Genomic DNA, 15333 nt, shown 5'->3' on the forward strand with positions numbered 1-15333 from the left:
TTGATTGATCACTTGAAATCAAAAGGATCACATCTCCTTAGTTATGTGGTCAAGCTCTTGCTAGATTTTAAAAATGTACAAGTTTAGGTACATGATGTACAGTCATTATTATCCCAAGAGATAGAAGAGCTTGAAAAAGATCTAGCACAGTGGGATAAAATGAGAGAATACATGGTAGACGTCCTTGTTAAGAACAATGTGGTACTGACGTGAGGTGAGTACACTCAAACTCGAGCAATGCTAGCACACAAGAATGAATTAACAAAGGTATTGGTCAAGGATTTCGATCAAGATAGAAAAGCATGTGTTGATGGAATTGTTGATATTTCATCAAGGATAGCCGAGTTGCCTTGCCAGTTATACAATAAGGATCAGAAGATTTTACCTACTGATACTATTGAAAAGGAATTCTTTTCTATGATAAGCCAATTAGTCGATGGTGAATTCTCTTTGTCATCATTCGACAAGTTCATTGAAATCCAAGTAAACTTGTATGATTTTGCATCCTTATTGAAGAAAGATAAAAGAGCATATGTGAAAGTCAGATATTCAATTCCCCATGTTCATGCCATCTCGAGTTCAACAATAGTGCTAGATAAATCCGAGATGCAAGCTATGCTGACTAGATTCGAAGAATTCCAAAAGACCAACTAGGGGGAGAATGAAGAATAAAGTGACCTCATTGACACTAAGTAGTTTTCTTTACTGCAAGTTTTCATGTAGTTGCACTTTTATTTTATGCAAAAGTTGTAATCATTTAGGACTCTGTAGTTGAATTAGTCAATGGTGCCCACTTTTTTCTCCACTCCTTTCCTATAAAAGGAGGAACCTCATTTGTAAATATTTATCTTTTACAAGCTTAGCAAAATTCTGCCAAATTTTGGTCTCAAGTGAAACTTTGAGTTCCCTTGTTTTCTAAAATTTACTTATATGTGTTCTATATTTTCTTGATGGTATTTATATCTGTTATGTGAGTAAAGGAGATTTGTGGATGTGAATATAGACTTTGAGCTATATTACATATTTGAGAATTTTATTATAATGCAATGATTAAGTAGGAGACTTTGCACTATTGCTGATTACTTTCTGTAGTTAGAAGTTATATATATATATATATATATATATATATATATATATATATATATATATATATATATATATATATATATATATATATATATATATATATATATATATATATATATATATATATATATATATATATATATATATATATATATATATATATATATATATATATATATATATATATATATATATCTTGAAGACTTTGAGCTGCAAGGTACTTTAGTTGTTAGGTCAAAGATAGTATCTTTATCTACATAATACTTTATGCTTGTGCTGATTTGGAGAGAGAAAGTTTTGATTATTATATGTGATCATAGTTGTTCTTGTAAGAAGATTGTACTAAGTGAAAGGATACATGTTAATTTTGAAAAAAAAAAGAGATTTATACACCTTGAGCTGAACTCTAGAAACTTACTTTTCAAGTTGTTTGAAATATCAAGCTATATCAGGGAACCTCCCCTTGATGAGAGGAGAGACTTTGTCTCGACATAGCTGTGTGTGAAATACATATTTTGTCTTCAGTATGTTGGTGACAAAATATTCACCCAAAAATGCGCTCTGTCACTTTTCATCAAGCATTTCTAGCTCTTGTAACCTAATAGCTTTGTAGTCTTCTTCTGATATGATGCCTTGTAGGGAAACTCTGGGAGAAGGTAGCTCTACCTCAATACCTAAGAAAGATAGCTTTTTTCCCATAGACCAATGAGTATGGGGTGGCACCTATGGTTGTGCTCACACCTATTATGTATGCCCAGAGTGCAAGATTTAACTAAAGATGCTAGTCTCGTCTTGCTTCATTGACAATTTTCTTTAAAATTTTCAATATTATTTTTTAGTTGCCTCTTCTTGACCATTATTTTGGGGGTAATATGGGGTTGCAAACCGATGTTGGATCTAAAATTGGTCACATAGTTTGTGTACTTCCTGCCTTTTGAATGGACGCCCATTATCAGTTACTATACACATTGGGACTCCATATCAGTAGATAATATAATTAAGAATGAACTTTTCTATCTTCTTGCCAATGGTATAGGTTAGAGGGATTTCCTCAACCCATTTGGTAAAATATTCGGTAGCTGTTAAGATGAATTTATGTCCATTAGAAGAGATAGAATTTATCTTGCCTACAAGGTCTATCCCCCATTGTGAAAACAGCCAAGGTGATGTTATTGGTTGGAGATCTTGAGCAAGCGCATGGATTAGGTCTCCATGTATTTGGAATTATTTGCACTTTTGCACATATTTATAAGCATCTTTTTCCATGGTTGGCTAGTAATATCCTTGTTGAAATCAAGGATCACTGAGAGGGGGGATGAATCAGTGATCTATTGGCTAGCAAATTTTCTTATTTGACTTTAAACCACCAGAAGCATAAACATCAAATTGAAATGCAGGAACATAAAAAAGATAACCACAAAATCATAACACCAGAATTTTTACGTGGAAACCCAAATGGGAAAAAACACGGTGGGATTTGAACCCACAATATTTTTGCACTATGACCAGTAGCAAAACAATATTACAATATGGGGAACGCACATGCATTCAGGCACACTGCCTAGATCTCACTGCTCAAATACAATAAGGGCTACAACCCCAGAAGGCTCACTACTTTAAAAATCAATTAAAGTGATGTATTACAATAAATGAACTCCAAAATAGCATCTACAATGCCTGGATGAGTTTTGGTTAAGTGCCAAATATACTGACTATAATACCTCTCTTGTTATGCTCTGTTTTCTGTCTCAGTTAGCTACCAGATCAATAATGTGCACGTGGAACTGTACCAAAATATATTCTTGATCACCACCCACTTGTATACAATCATACCACGCCTCAAAAAGATCTCCCACATCGGTCTTATATATCTGCAATCACAAAATAGATCATTTATCAAGTCGACCTACTAATGTAACATGTATACATATGTCAGCTTGAATGGATCACCAAAGATAAATGTGGATCACCACAACAATGATAAAATGATGTTTCTATGTTGGCCCAATCATCCCATACATAATTTATAACATCACAATCACCAGAAAGATTTCAAACCAAAACTACTTTGTTCAACGTGGAATATTGGTTAACTAGCTACCGATTGACATACTCTTTTGAAAATCAAGATTCGTGATTACCGGATAGGAATCTCAAGAAGAGTTTCCATCAATGACAACCCTAAACCATTAATCAACCATCTAAAGCCACCGGATGAGTGTCAATTTCCAACAATCTCCCCCTTTGGCATTGATGGCAACACGTTAAAAATGGCTAAGTGTTGGAAAACTGTACACCGAATCAAAAGAATTTCTAAGGCTCCCCCTTAGACAAAGAATTCTAAAACCTGTAATTACACTCTTCTACTGTACATTTTTTAAAATTTACTCTCCCCCTTTGATAGAAATACCAAAGATGGGGTGTAGTCCAAAACTTATATACAGAGATACCTGTCGGAGACTTTACAAGTACTTGAAGATGTCAGCAAAAATGGTCTTCAAAAATCCTAGGTGAGTGTCCCACCCACTCTTCAAGTTATCCAAAACCGTAATTAATGCACTAAATATAGTTGCATGATAATCTACTTCCTTCAAATCAGATGAAACAGGTTGGGACATTGCCTTCATACAATCTACCTTATTGCTCAACATGGTGTCCAACCCAGGGGCAATCAAGTTCTAAAGTTCACCAACTCTCCTCAAAATTATGTCCTTATCCATATTAAGGGTTGAGATCTAATCATTGAGAGCTATCATCTACCATTTAACATTGTTGGTCAAAGCTACATTAGGATCAAAATATTGGGAAATACCAACTAGTTTACCCTGACAAACACTTATTTGCTTGTCTATATCTATAGTGAACTTGGGAAAATTAGACAAGACTTATATAATTTACCACCTTCTGTCAATGCATCTGAAATAATCTGCAAACCTTTATTCAGTCTTACACTATCATCTTCTATCATTTTTTGAAATGTCTACATTCTTACATCCTTGAATCTATCCAAAACTCGTTTAGTAGCAGATTTCTCTAAAGAATGAAAAATGGTATTTATACTATTAATTAAATGCATTAGTTTACCAGAGGGGCTAGCATTAGGATCTAACTATACACCCAGAGCCACCTTCTACAAAACATCAACCGACATCAAAATGAGATTTTTGTCCTTGAATTTAGATTTGACTAGATCCCGACTGGCCTAAGCTAGAATAGCTACTGCAAGCATCATCTTCCCTATAGGTGACATTTGTCCAAGATTTAAAGGACCATCTAGATTTATAAAGATTTGAGGTGGGGTCCTTGTGACTACAGGAGTGTCAATTGTTGAATCAACAACTCCTTTACCTTTTTCTACCTCGGCATCCTTTACCTCTGCTTTCTCAAGTTCCTTTTCAGCTCCACCCCCCTTATCTTGTGCACCAGTATTGCCACTTAGTGCAGTATCATCCTTTTGAATCTCAGGGACTACAGAACTGTCTACCACTAGAGGATTATCACTGATCTTAGCATCAAGAGTTGTGTTGTCTTGATCTTCTAGATGTCCCCCAGTCTGAGTTTCATCATTTTGATCACCGGAAACACTTTCTTTTACTTGCGGATGAGAAGACTTAAATGCATCTCTATACAAGGGATCATTCTTTATGATTCTTCTCAAGATGTCTTAATTCTCATTTCTTGCCTCTTCCATCTTGCCAATCATTAAACTGTTCACCCTGTTTTTTCTTCTGAATTCTTTCTTGTTAGCTTCCTCAATTAGCCTTTTATCCTCATCATGGGATACATAGGTGCAAACATTTATCAATTCTCTTTCCTTCATTTCCTTATCAATTTTACTAGTTGTTAGCCTCCTTGCATCAATAATGTTGTATAGATCCTTAAAGATTCTTCGCTCCAACTTAATCAAAGTTTTACTAAAATTATGCAAGTATAAAACAATAGCTTCTTCAACCTTTGTCTAATTTTCCAAATCTAGATTTCCATAATAAGCTCCTAGATTCTTCAAATTTCCATCACCAATTATTTCATCAATTAGTTGGTCTGTTGACAATGAAGGAACAATTATATATGTACCTTGCAAATCATCGAATTCAAGGTCTTTATCAAGTTGAGTTTTAACTTGTCTTCCTCTCTTGGGCTTTCCAGTAGGGGCAAGTTTAGATTTAGCTTTCTTTCTTTGTTGGGCTCCACCAGATTGCAACTTCCTCACCACTCTTACAAATTCACCTTTCTTCTTAGTTTTGCATGTTTCTTCCTCTGATTCAGTCTCAGAGGCCACCAGAGATATAACAAAATAAGTTCACTTAGGTTTCTCCTTTTGCTTCAAAACTCCCTTTCCGGATGGGCTATGTCATGTAGATGGTGCTACCAAAACAGGGGCATGCTTTGTCTCTTTTGGTTTATCTTTAGAGGGAATTGGGTTGGCCTTAGGCTTCTTGGTTTCCCCTTTGGCCTCCATTTGTGCATGATTCTCTCTATCCTACTTCACCTCCTCATGGGTGAATCCCATCTGAATAGCTACTTCCTCAACCATCTTGGAAACTTTCCTCTTCCTATCAAGTGTAGTGAACTATTTGAGCAACTCTAGGTCTTTCTCCTTAAAAGTGCCAAAACTTTCTACCGACTGACTCAACATGTGTTGAGCATAGTAATCTAGGGTAGTGTCATCTACTTCATAACCCATAGGAAGAATCAACACAGTCCTTGGCTCAACTACTTTCATTAAGCATTGGTCCTTATCAACCATGAAGTAGATTGTTTTCTCATACTTCTCCACTATTTCCTTTGGAATTCTTTATTTCCTCTTCATTGTGGCCTAAAATGTTTTGAAATATCCCCATAGAGTGGATATCCTCATTGTGGCATCACCAATTCCCATAATCCCTTATTGGATTTCCATTGCAAATGGCTTATCATAGGCACATTGGACTTTTCCTTGAACACCAAGGATTTCATTCATGAAATATAGTCCCAAACTTAAAGGTGTGCTTCTTGTCTAGTTTGATTTTCTTCACATTTCTTAACAACCCATTTAGGAGAACCATATACAAATCATACCTCGTGTCTTCCTTCAACATCAGATAGGCAGAGTATATAGCAGTACTAGAGACAAAGTTGTGTTTGCTAGACTGATAAACTTTATATCCAACCACCATTGATGCAAACTTGACATCATGCTCTAGAATGTCATTCATGGTCATTGGTCTACTATCAAACTGAGAACCTATGGTTGCAATCACAATGTTGATTGATATTTTCCTCAGGCTAGGAACTTCACCGGATGCGCTCAGATAAGTCATGGCCTAGATTGCTTGTTGAGTAATCTTGTGAGGCTTGTCCAACCATATAAATTCATCATGGATTCTATTAAGTATTAACCAAATCAATTCTTTCTCATCAAATGTCAGAAAATGCACAAACAGAGCAAAAACCTTGGCCTGCAAGTGTTGATATTCTAGCTTGAGGTTTCCCAAGCTATCTACCAGATGTTTTTTATATAGGTTCAACATGTATGCACTCTCAAGTTCATCAAGATTACAGTGAATATATGACCATACATCATCATTGTGAAGAATGTCATAGGGTACAAAGGAAAAAGCTCCTTTGAGATCATTCTCGATAGATTTTAAAGGATGTTTCTTAAAAATGGGTCAAGCTCTATCCTTAATCTCCACAACCAACGAGGTAGCAATTCTAGAAGTTGAAGTCATTTAAAAATTAGGGTTTACGGAAACTGATAGCCTGAAACAGATAAATACATTAATTTGCAACTAGGCGGTGGAATTATCTTTAGGGATGTTGTAATCACTGTTTAGATTGCCAAATCATTTTTCTCTTCTATTCTGCACTATTCTCTAGATTATATTGTGACAAATGAAGATTTGAAATGCCCTTTTAACCTTTGAAAACCTAATTCTTCATTGTAATAAATGTTGCGACTAGTTACCTTAATCTTCTTGGAATAGCTTACCGGAGCATCAAATCTTCACTAAAACTTCCGGACAACATCTGCATATATGATTTAAGCCTTATGCTACCTTCCAAAATCAATTGTAGATCACTGAAGAGGGGGTTCTTAGAATTTGCATGAAAAGTTCCCCCTAAGGCATAAAGCCCTAGTTACAAGATAAAGATCCTGCACCGGATTCAGGTACGGATCCATTGTCTGCTTTGGATTCGTCTTTTCTTACCCACATCTTCTCATGATTGTCTTTTATCTCCTCTACCTTTTCCTTGTTGTTAGTGGGCTAGGGTCCCTCGCGAGGATTCACGACATTGTTTAACAACCTCCTATGGATTTTATAAGTCTAGTGGTTGTATCGAGCATTAACAGGTCAATATTTTGGTACAACGGCAACCCTAACTTGTAATAAGTGGTATCAGAGCTTGGTCATAGGTTTGAATCATGTAGGCTGTGGTGAGTGATACTGGGAGGGGATTGTTGGTAGCGGGCTAGCATCCCTTGCAGGGATTCGCACCATGGTTTAACAACCTCCTATGGATTTTATAAGTCTACTGGTTGTATCGGGCATTGATAGGTTGATCTTTTGGTGCAATGACAACCCTATCTTGTAACACAAACCACACATACATATATATACAAACATGGTAAACACACTGGTGAAGGATAATCGTGACTTTCTGTATCTCGCCAAAATGAGTGGCTGAAAATCATCTCCTCACACCCCATACACTTCCACAAAACATGATGACATATACATAAAGCAACTCACACTTGAAGCAAATGTGTTAGTCCATCATTAGTAACACATAAATAAACTTAAAATTTCATCATTTATAAAATACAATGTAGAAGAAGAGTTTACAACTACTCATCAGTAAGAAATAATGCATAATCAAATTCATCAATCACACTCCAAAGCATAATACCAAAATAAAGCATCATAATCACAATAAATCAACCATCCAAATAAGCCACTGAAAAGTCAACCTTGGTCAATGAGGTCAAAAAGGGATTGAATAGGGTAGGGGTACTACAATATTCTTGCGCCTCACATCACAAAAAATTTCAATAGCATCGTTCAACAAGGGTTCTCTTCTGATTGGACAACCAGCTTAGCAATACCTCTTTTCAATAATGATGAAGTCAATAATCCCTCCAATTATAGAACCATTATGATAAATCTTTTGTTTGCAAAGTTATTTGGCAACATGATAGAAAACAGAATCAGCAAGTGGGCAGAAAAAAGTGATAAACGAGCTAAAGGGCAAGTAGGTTTTAGACCTAAGCATTCCACGATTGATCATGGTATTACTCTAAGGAACATCAATTAAAAATTTTGGGAGCAAAATGAGGAAGTGTTTTGTTGCTTTGTGGATTTCAAAAAAGCTTTTGACAAGGTCCCTATGGATAAGCTCTGGCAAAGAGTGGAGGAAATAGGGGCTCCTATGTACATCTAAGGGCGGTTGTTCATAGGCTGTATGAGGAGGTTAAAGTCAAAATTTGTGCTTCAACTGGCATCTCCGAAATATTTTAGGAGTGATAAAGGGGTCAAGCAAGGGTGCCCTTTGTCCCCTACACTCTTTGGTATATACAATGAAAAATTTGAAGAATGGTTAAACCTTCAAGATGGGGATGGTGTTTAGTTGGGTGAGTTTGTGATAAGGTTCCTTTTGTATGCAGATGACATTATTTTGATTGCTAGGTCTGCTTTTGGCTTACAAGAGCACTTACACTCTCTTGAGAAGTTTTGTAGAATAGTTGGTATGCAGGTAAACATTAGCAAGACAAAAGCGATGGTTTTATCCAAAAAAAGAAAGAATAACCAACATAACTTCTCCTTTGAAGATAATGTTTTGGAAAAAGTGGCAGACTACAAGTACCTTGGAATTGATTTCAATAAAAATCTAAGTTGGGAAAGTTGCAGAAAGAAGAGAATGATGGGAGGTTGGAAATAATTTTATGCTTTTCAAAATAGGAGCAAAGAGGCAGCTCGTTATGGGATTGGAAGACTACTCAAACTCTCTTTGGGCTTTTAGTGCTTTTGGTTGCACTTTAAGACTACAAAGTGTGGACCTGCGGCACCTTTGATTTACAATAGAAATAAATTGAGCAGATCCAAAAGCAGTTGATTACAAACAAGTTCAAACTCAAAAGATTAGTCTCGTATGATATCATGTTGAGTGAAGTGGGGCTTGCGTCGATGGAGGCAATTGCTTTGGCGAGGCTCATTTTTATTTTAAAAAAAAGTAGCAAATGGATGAGGGTAGATGGCCTAAGGTCATCTTCAACGACACGTTATGCAAAAGAAAGAAAACTTGGATGTGACAAAATATAAAATGGCTGGGAAAATGGGATATATACTTGGACATGTGCCCCATGAATAGAAATGAGATAAAAGCATATGTTATAGATAAGTTCCACAAGCACACTTAGGGTAAGGAGCTAAGGAGAAAGAAAAAGTATTATATTGAAGAGTTTAACCCCTCATGTAACCATCAATAAAAAGGGTACATAGGAGCCAGTTTATCATGGAAAACCAAAATCCTCATTGCTCAGTTAAGAACTAACTCCCATAAGATCTGATGCAAAACTGGGTGTTGGAAAATACCAAAAGAAAATTGGGAGGAAAGAGTGTGCATTTTCTGCACTTTAGGTAAGGTTGAAATAGAAAAACATGTCATTATAGAATGTGACGCTTTCAAGGACAGCAGGGATAGTTATGAAACCACTCTTGTAGACTGCTCTTGGGATAATTTATTCAATGAGGGGTGTGTGGAGAGGCTAGGAGCTCTCATTGTCACATTGCACAAGAAAAGAGGTGTAATGCAGAAGCTGATTTTTGAAGGGGTCTGTCCCATAGGCTATAATTAGCCTCATGAATGGTAAAATTTCTTCTTCTTCTTCTTTTTCTTCTTCTACAATGTTAACATACATTTAAATTTTATGTTCAATATCCTATCGACTATCCCTTGAACCTCCTATAGATACAAGTGCTAGTTTTTAGTTAATTAGTCCATAGACTATTATATGTCCAGAAAACTCCCACCGGATTTGTCTCATGTCTGATGCTCAATTTTTTTCATTTGATTATGGGTTTCCAATACTATTTTTATTTGTTTCTTTTCACCTGGGTAAGTGCACAAAGTTGTGGTACCAAAAAGGTGCCACATTTTAACTTTTCATAAAAACGCATCATTGGCATGAAAAGGTCATCCAAACCTTCAGTTTGGATGCCCAAGAAAAAAGGATTGGTATTTTCCCAAGCAAAACATTTGGAGAGTGCAAAATATGGTGATCGCCAAATTTAATTTTTTGAATTTTCACATTTGGCTCTCGCCAAATGTGAAAAGCCATTTTTGTCATTTGGCGCATGCCAAATGTGAAAAGTCATTTTTTGCTTTTGAAGGTATTGTGAGTGTGCAAATTTCCCATTTTGAGCACAATTTATACCCATCCCGGAAGGAGAATATATACATGAAATATAACATTTAAGTATAAGAAAGAAGATTCTTATACTTTAAGTTATATTTCATGCACTTATTGGCAGGAGGTTTGAGAGTGGTTTCAACACTATAGGAGTTATAATGAAGATTATAGTTTTTTAGAGGATCATATAAAATTTCAAACAGCCAAATTTCAGTAATCAGCATATCAAATTTTAGTAATCAGCATGCTCCTATTAGCATTCTTTGGCTATGTAGATCTGAATCTCTTTATCTTCCCCAAACTCTAGACCTATCTATCTCCCTCTCTATCTCTCTCACTTCCCTCTCCCCTCTTTAGGTATATCCCATGCTCTCTATCTTTTGTTCCTTCCTTAACTCCATATCTATCCTTGACTCCCTCCCTCTCTCTTCTTCTTTCTCATTCTCTTATTATTTCTCTGCCCTCCCTCTCCATTCTCTTGGTCACTACCTATCCCTTCTATCCTCTCTCTCACCATATCTAGGGCTTTCCCTCCCTTCCTATTCACCTCATTACCTCTCCCTCCCTATATTATTATCCACCTCTCACCCTCCCTCTAGGTTTCTCACATATCTAATTGTCCACCCTCTAGTTCTCTTCCTCCATCTCCATCTTTATCTCCCTCTCAATTACTCCTATCCATTTATGAACTCTCTCCCTCTATTCTCTCTCTCTAAACCTATCTACTTTATCATTCCTTAGTTATTTGAATTCCTCCATGTCTACCTCTCCATCTATCCTCTCTTACTCATCTCTTTACTCTTCTATCTATTCCTCTCTCCATTGTCTAGGTCATCACCTCTCCCTCCTACCATCTCTCCCTCTCAAATTTATAGGTTTCTCCCCCATTCCCTCTCCACATATATACCTATCCATCAATATCTCATTAGGAACCCATCTCTATGACTCCCCCCTCTCTCTCATCTAGGTATTTAACCTCTCTCTCACACTCTACATATCTCATCTCTCTATTTATCCCCTCTCTAGTTCTCTCCCTTCCTCTCCATCTATCACCCCTTATCCATCTCCCTTTATAAAATTTCTCCTTCGTTTATCTCTCCTATAACCTCTTTATCTTCCATAAACTCTAGAACTATTACTCTCCCTTTCTCTCTATTTCTTCTCTCCCTCCCCCCTCTCTATGCCTCTCTTATACTCTCTCCCTCTCTCTCTCTCACCTTCACTCCTTATCTCCATATCTATCCTTCCCTCCCTCCATCTCTATTCTCCTCCTATTGTTTCTCTCCACTCTCTCTTTGTTCTATTGATCACTATCTATCCCTCCCAACATCTCTCTCCATACCTATTTTTCTCTCTTATTTTCTTCTCTCTCTCTCACCTATCTACCCCATCCCTCTTTAGGTCTCTCAATCACCCCCTACCCAACTTTCCCTCTCTTCTTATCTCTCTCTTTCTCTTTATTCTTCCAACTCTCCTCTTCTCTCTCCCTCCCCTCTCTAGGTCATCACCTCTTCCTCCTTAATATAGTATTTAGATAATGGGTTGTAGGATATAAGATTTATGGTATAAGAAACAAGATTGATGGTACATAGGGTTGAGGGTAGTGGTCATAATTATTCCTCCCTCTATCTCTCCATCTTCCTCTCTCTCTTCTCTCTCACCTCTCTGTCCTCTCCCTAAGTCTCTCCCTCCCTTTATGTCTCCCCCTTCCTTACCCTCATATATATCTTCCTCCCCAACTCTTGCATATATCTTCCTTACTATATTATTCTCTCTCTCCATTCTCAAGGTCACCATCTCTCTCTCTATTCTTAAGGGGTCATATGGTGTCCTATGACCCCATAGGACACCATATGGTGTCATTAAAGGTCATATGGTGTCCTAAGCGGTCATTAGGTGCCTTATCATCCTTAGGACACCATATGACCCCTTAGGTGTTGTTAGGGGTCCTATTGTGTCCTAAGGGGTTATATGGTGTCCTATGAACCCTTAGGACACCATATGACCCCTTAGGTGTTGTTAGGGGTCATATTGTGTCCTAAGGGATCATTGGGTGTCCTATGACCCCTTAGGACACCATATGGTGTCGTTATGGTCATATGGTGTCCTAAGGAGTCATATGGTGTCAAATGAAGAACACCATATGGTGTCAATATGGGTCATATGGTGTGATAAGGGGTCATATGGTGTTGTATGACCCTTTAGGACACCATATGGTGTTGTTATGGGCTATATGGTGTTTTATGGGTCATATGGTGTCCTTTGACCCCCTGTCTTATGACCCCTTAGGATGCCATATCACCTCTTTGGATACAATATGGTATTGTTATGGGTCGTATGGTGTCCTGAGGGGTCATATAGTGTCCGATAACCCCTTAGGGCACCATATGATCCCTTAGGATATAATATGGTGTTGTTATGGGTCGTATGGTGTCTTAAGGGCTCATATGGTGTAGGACACCATATGAGCCCTCATATGGTGTTGTTATGGGTTGTATGGTATCCTAAAGGGCCATATGGTGTCCTATGACCCCTTAGGACACCATGTGGTGTCATTATGGGTCTTATGGTATGCTAAGGGGTCATATGGTGTTATATGACCTATTAGGACACCATATGACCCCTTAGGACACCATATAATGTCATTATAGCTCGTATAGTGTGTTAAGGGGTCATATGGTGTTATATAACCCCCTAAGGAGTTGTTAGGGGTAATATTGTGTCCTAAGGGGTCATATGGTGTCCTATGATCCCATAGGACACCATATGACCCCTTAGGTGTCATTAGGGGTCATACATTATACTAATAGGTCATATGGTATCCTATGACCCCTTAGGACACCATATGGTGTCTTTATGGGTTGTATGGTGTCCTAAGGGGTCATATGGTGTCTTATGATCCCTTAAGACACCATGTGACCCCTTAGGACACTATATGGTGTCATTATGGGCTGTATGGTGTCCTAAGGGATCATATGGTGTCCTATGATCCCTTAGGATACCATGTGATGCCTTAGGACACCATATAGTATCATTATGGGTCATATGGTGTCTTAAGGGTCATATAGTGTCCTATGACCCCTTAGGACACCATATAACCCCTTACATATCGTTAGGGTTTATATTATGTGCTAAGGGGTCATATGGTGTCCTATGACCCCTTAGATGTCATTAGGGGTCATATTGTGTTCTAAAAGGTCATATGATGTCCTATGACCCCTTAGGACACCATACAACCCATAACGACACCATATTATGTTCTAAGGGGTCATATGGTGCCCTGAGGGGTCATGGGACACCGGATGACCCTTGAGGACACCATATGACCCATATTGATACCATATAATGTGGAAAGGGGTCATATGGTGTTCTAAGGAGTCAAAGGACACCATATGACCCTTTAGAACCCCTAACAACATCTAGGGGGTTCTTTTGACACCATATGACCCCTTAGGACACAATATGAACCCTAACGATTCATAAGGGGTTATATGGTGTCCTAAGGGGTCATATGACACTATATGACCCCTTAGGACACCATATGAACCATAACAACACTATATGGTATAGTAAGGGGTCACATGGTGTCCTAAGGGATCATAGGACACCATATGACCCCTTAGGACACCATACAACCCATAACGACACCATATGGTGTCCTAAGGTGTCATAGCATACCATATGACCCATTAGTACACAATATGACCCCTTAATGATACCTAAGGGGTCATATGGTGTCCTATGGGATTATAGGACACCATATGACCCCTTGGGACACCATATGATGCATAACAACACCATATTGTGTCCTAAGGGGTCATAGGACACAATATGACCCCTAACAACACCTTAGGGGGTTATATGATACCATATGACCCCTTAGCACACTATACGACCTATAACAACAACATATGGTGTCTCAATGGATTGTATAAAACCATATGACCCCTTAGCACACCATGAGACCCATAATGACACCATATGGTGTCCTAAGGGGTCATAGGACACCATATGACCCTTTAGGACACCATATGACCCATAACAACACTATATGAGGGCTCATATGGTGTCCTACACCATATGACCCCTTAAAACACCATACAACCCATAACGACACTATATTATATCCTAAGGGGTCATATGGTTCCCTAATGGGTCATCTGACACCATATGACCCCTCGGGACACCATACGACCCATAAAAACACCATATTGTATCCTAAGGGGTCATATGGTGTCCTAAGGGGTCATAGGACACAATATGACCTCTAACAACCCCTTAGGGGTCATAGGACACCATATGGCCCCTTAAAACACCATATAGCCCATAACAACACCATATGGTGTCCTAAAGGGTCATACAACACCATATGACTATTATGATAACCGGTGAACAACTGAGAGGTGGGGGTGAATCAATTGTTAACAATTTTAACACTTAATCCACAATACAACCTTAAATTGGAGCACATAAACATTCAAATATCGGTAAAGCAAAAATAGATACCGGTAAATAATGTAACTCAACAATTAAATAGATAATCAATACAAAGCAACCATACCACATAACACCATGATTTGTACGGGGAAAACTCAAAAAGGGAAAAACCACGATGGGAAGCCTACCCATAGTTAGATGATACTTCTGTAGAAAGTATGTGATACAATGAGGGGCATGCACATGCAGGAAGGCACACTTCCTAGAGCATACTTCTCATTACAAAAGAGTCTCACTCACGACAGAGGTTAAAACCACCTCAAGATAAATGGACAACAATCCAATAAAGTGAACTGTCAGAGATAACATCTACCATGCCAGATTACAGTCATGGTTTAGCTCAATACCAAAGGCCTTTG

The sequence above is a fragment of the Cryptomeria japonica genome, chromosome 3 (assembly GCF_030272615.1).
Source record: "Cryptomeria japonica chromosome 3, Sugi_1.0, whole genome shotgun sequence".
Lineage (NCBI taxonomy): Eukaryota > Viridiplantae > Streptophyta > Pinopsida > Cupressales > Cupressaceae > Cryptomeria > Cryptomeria japonica.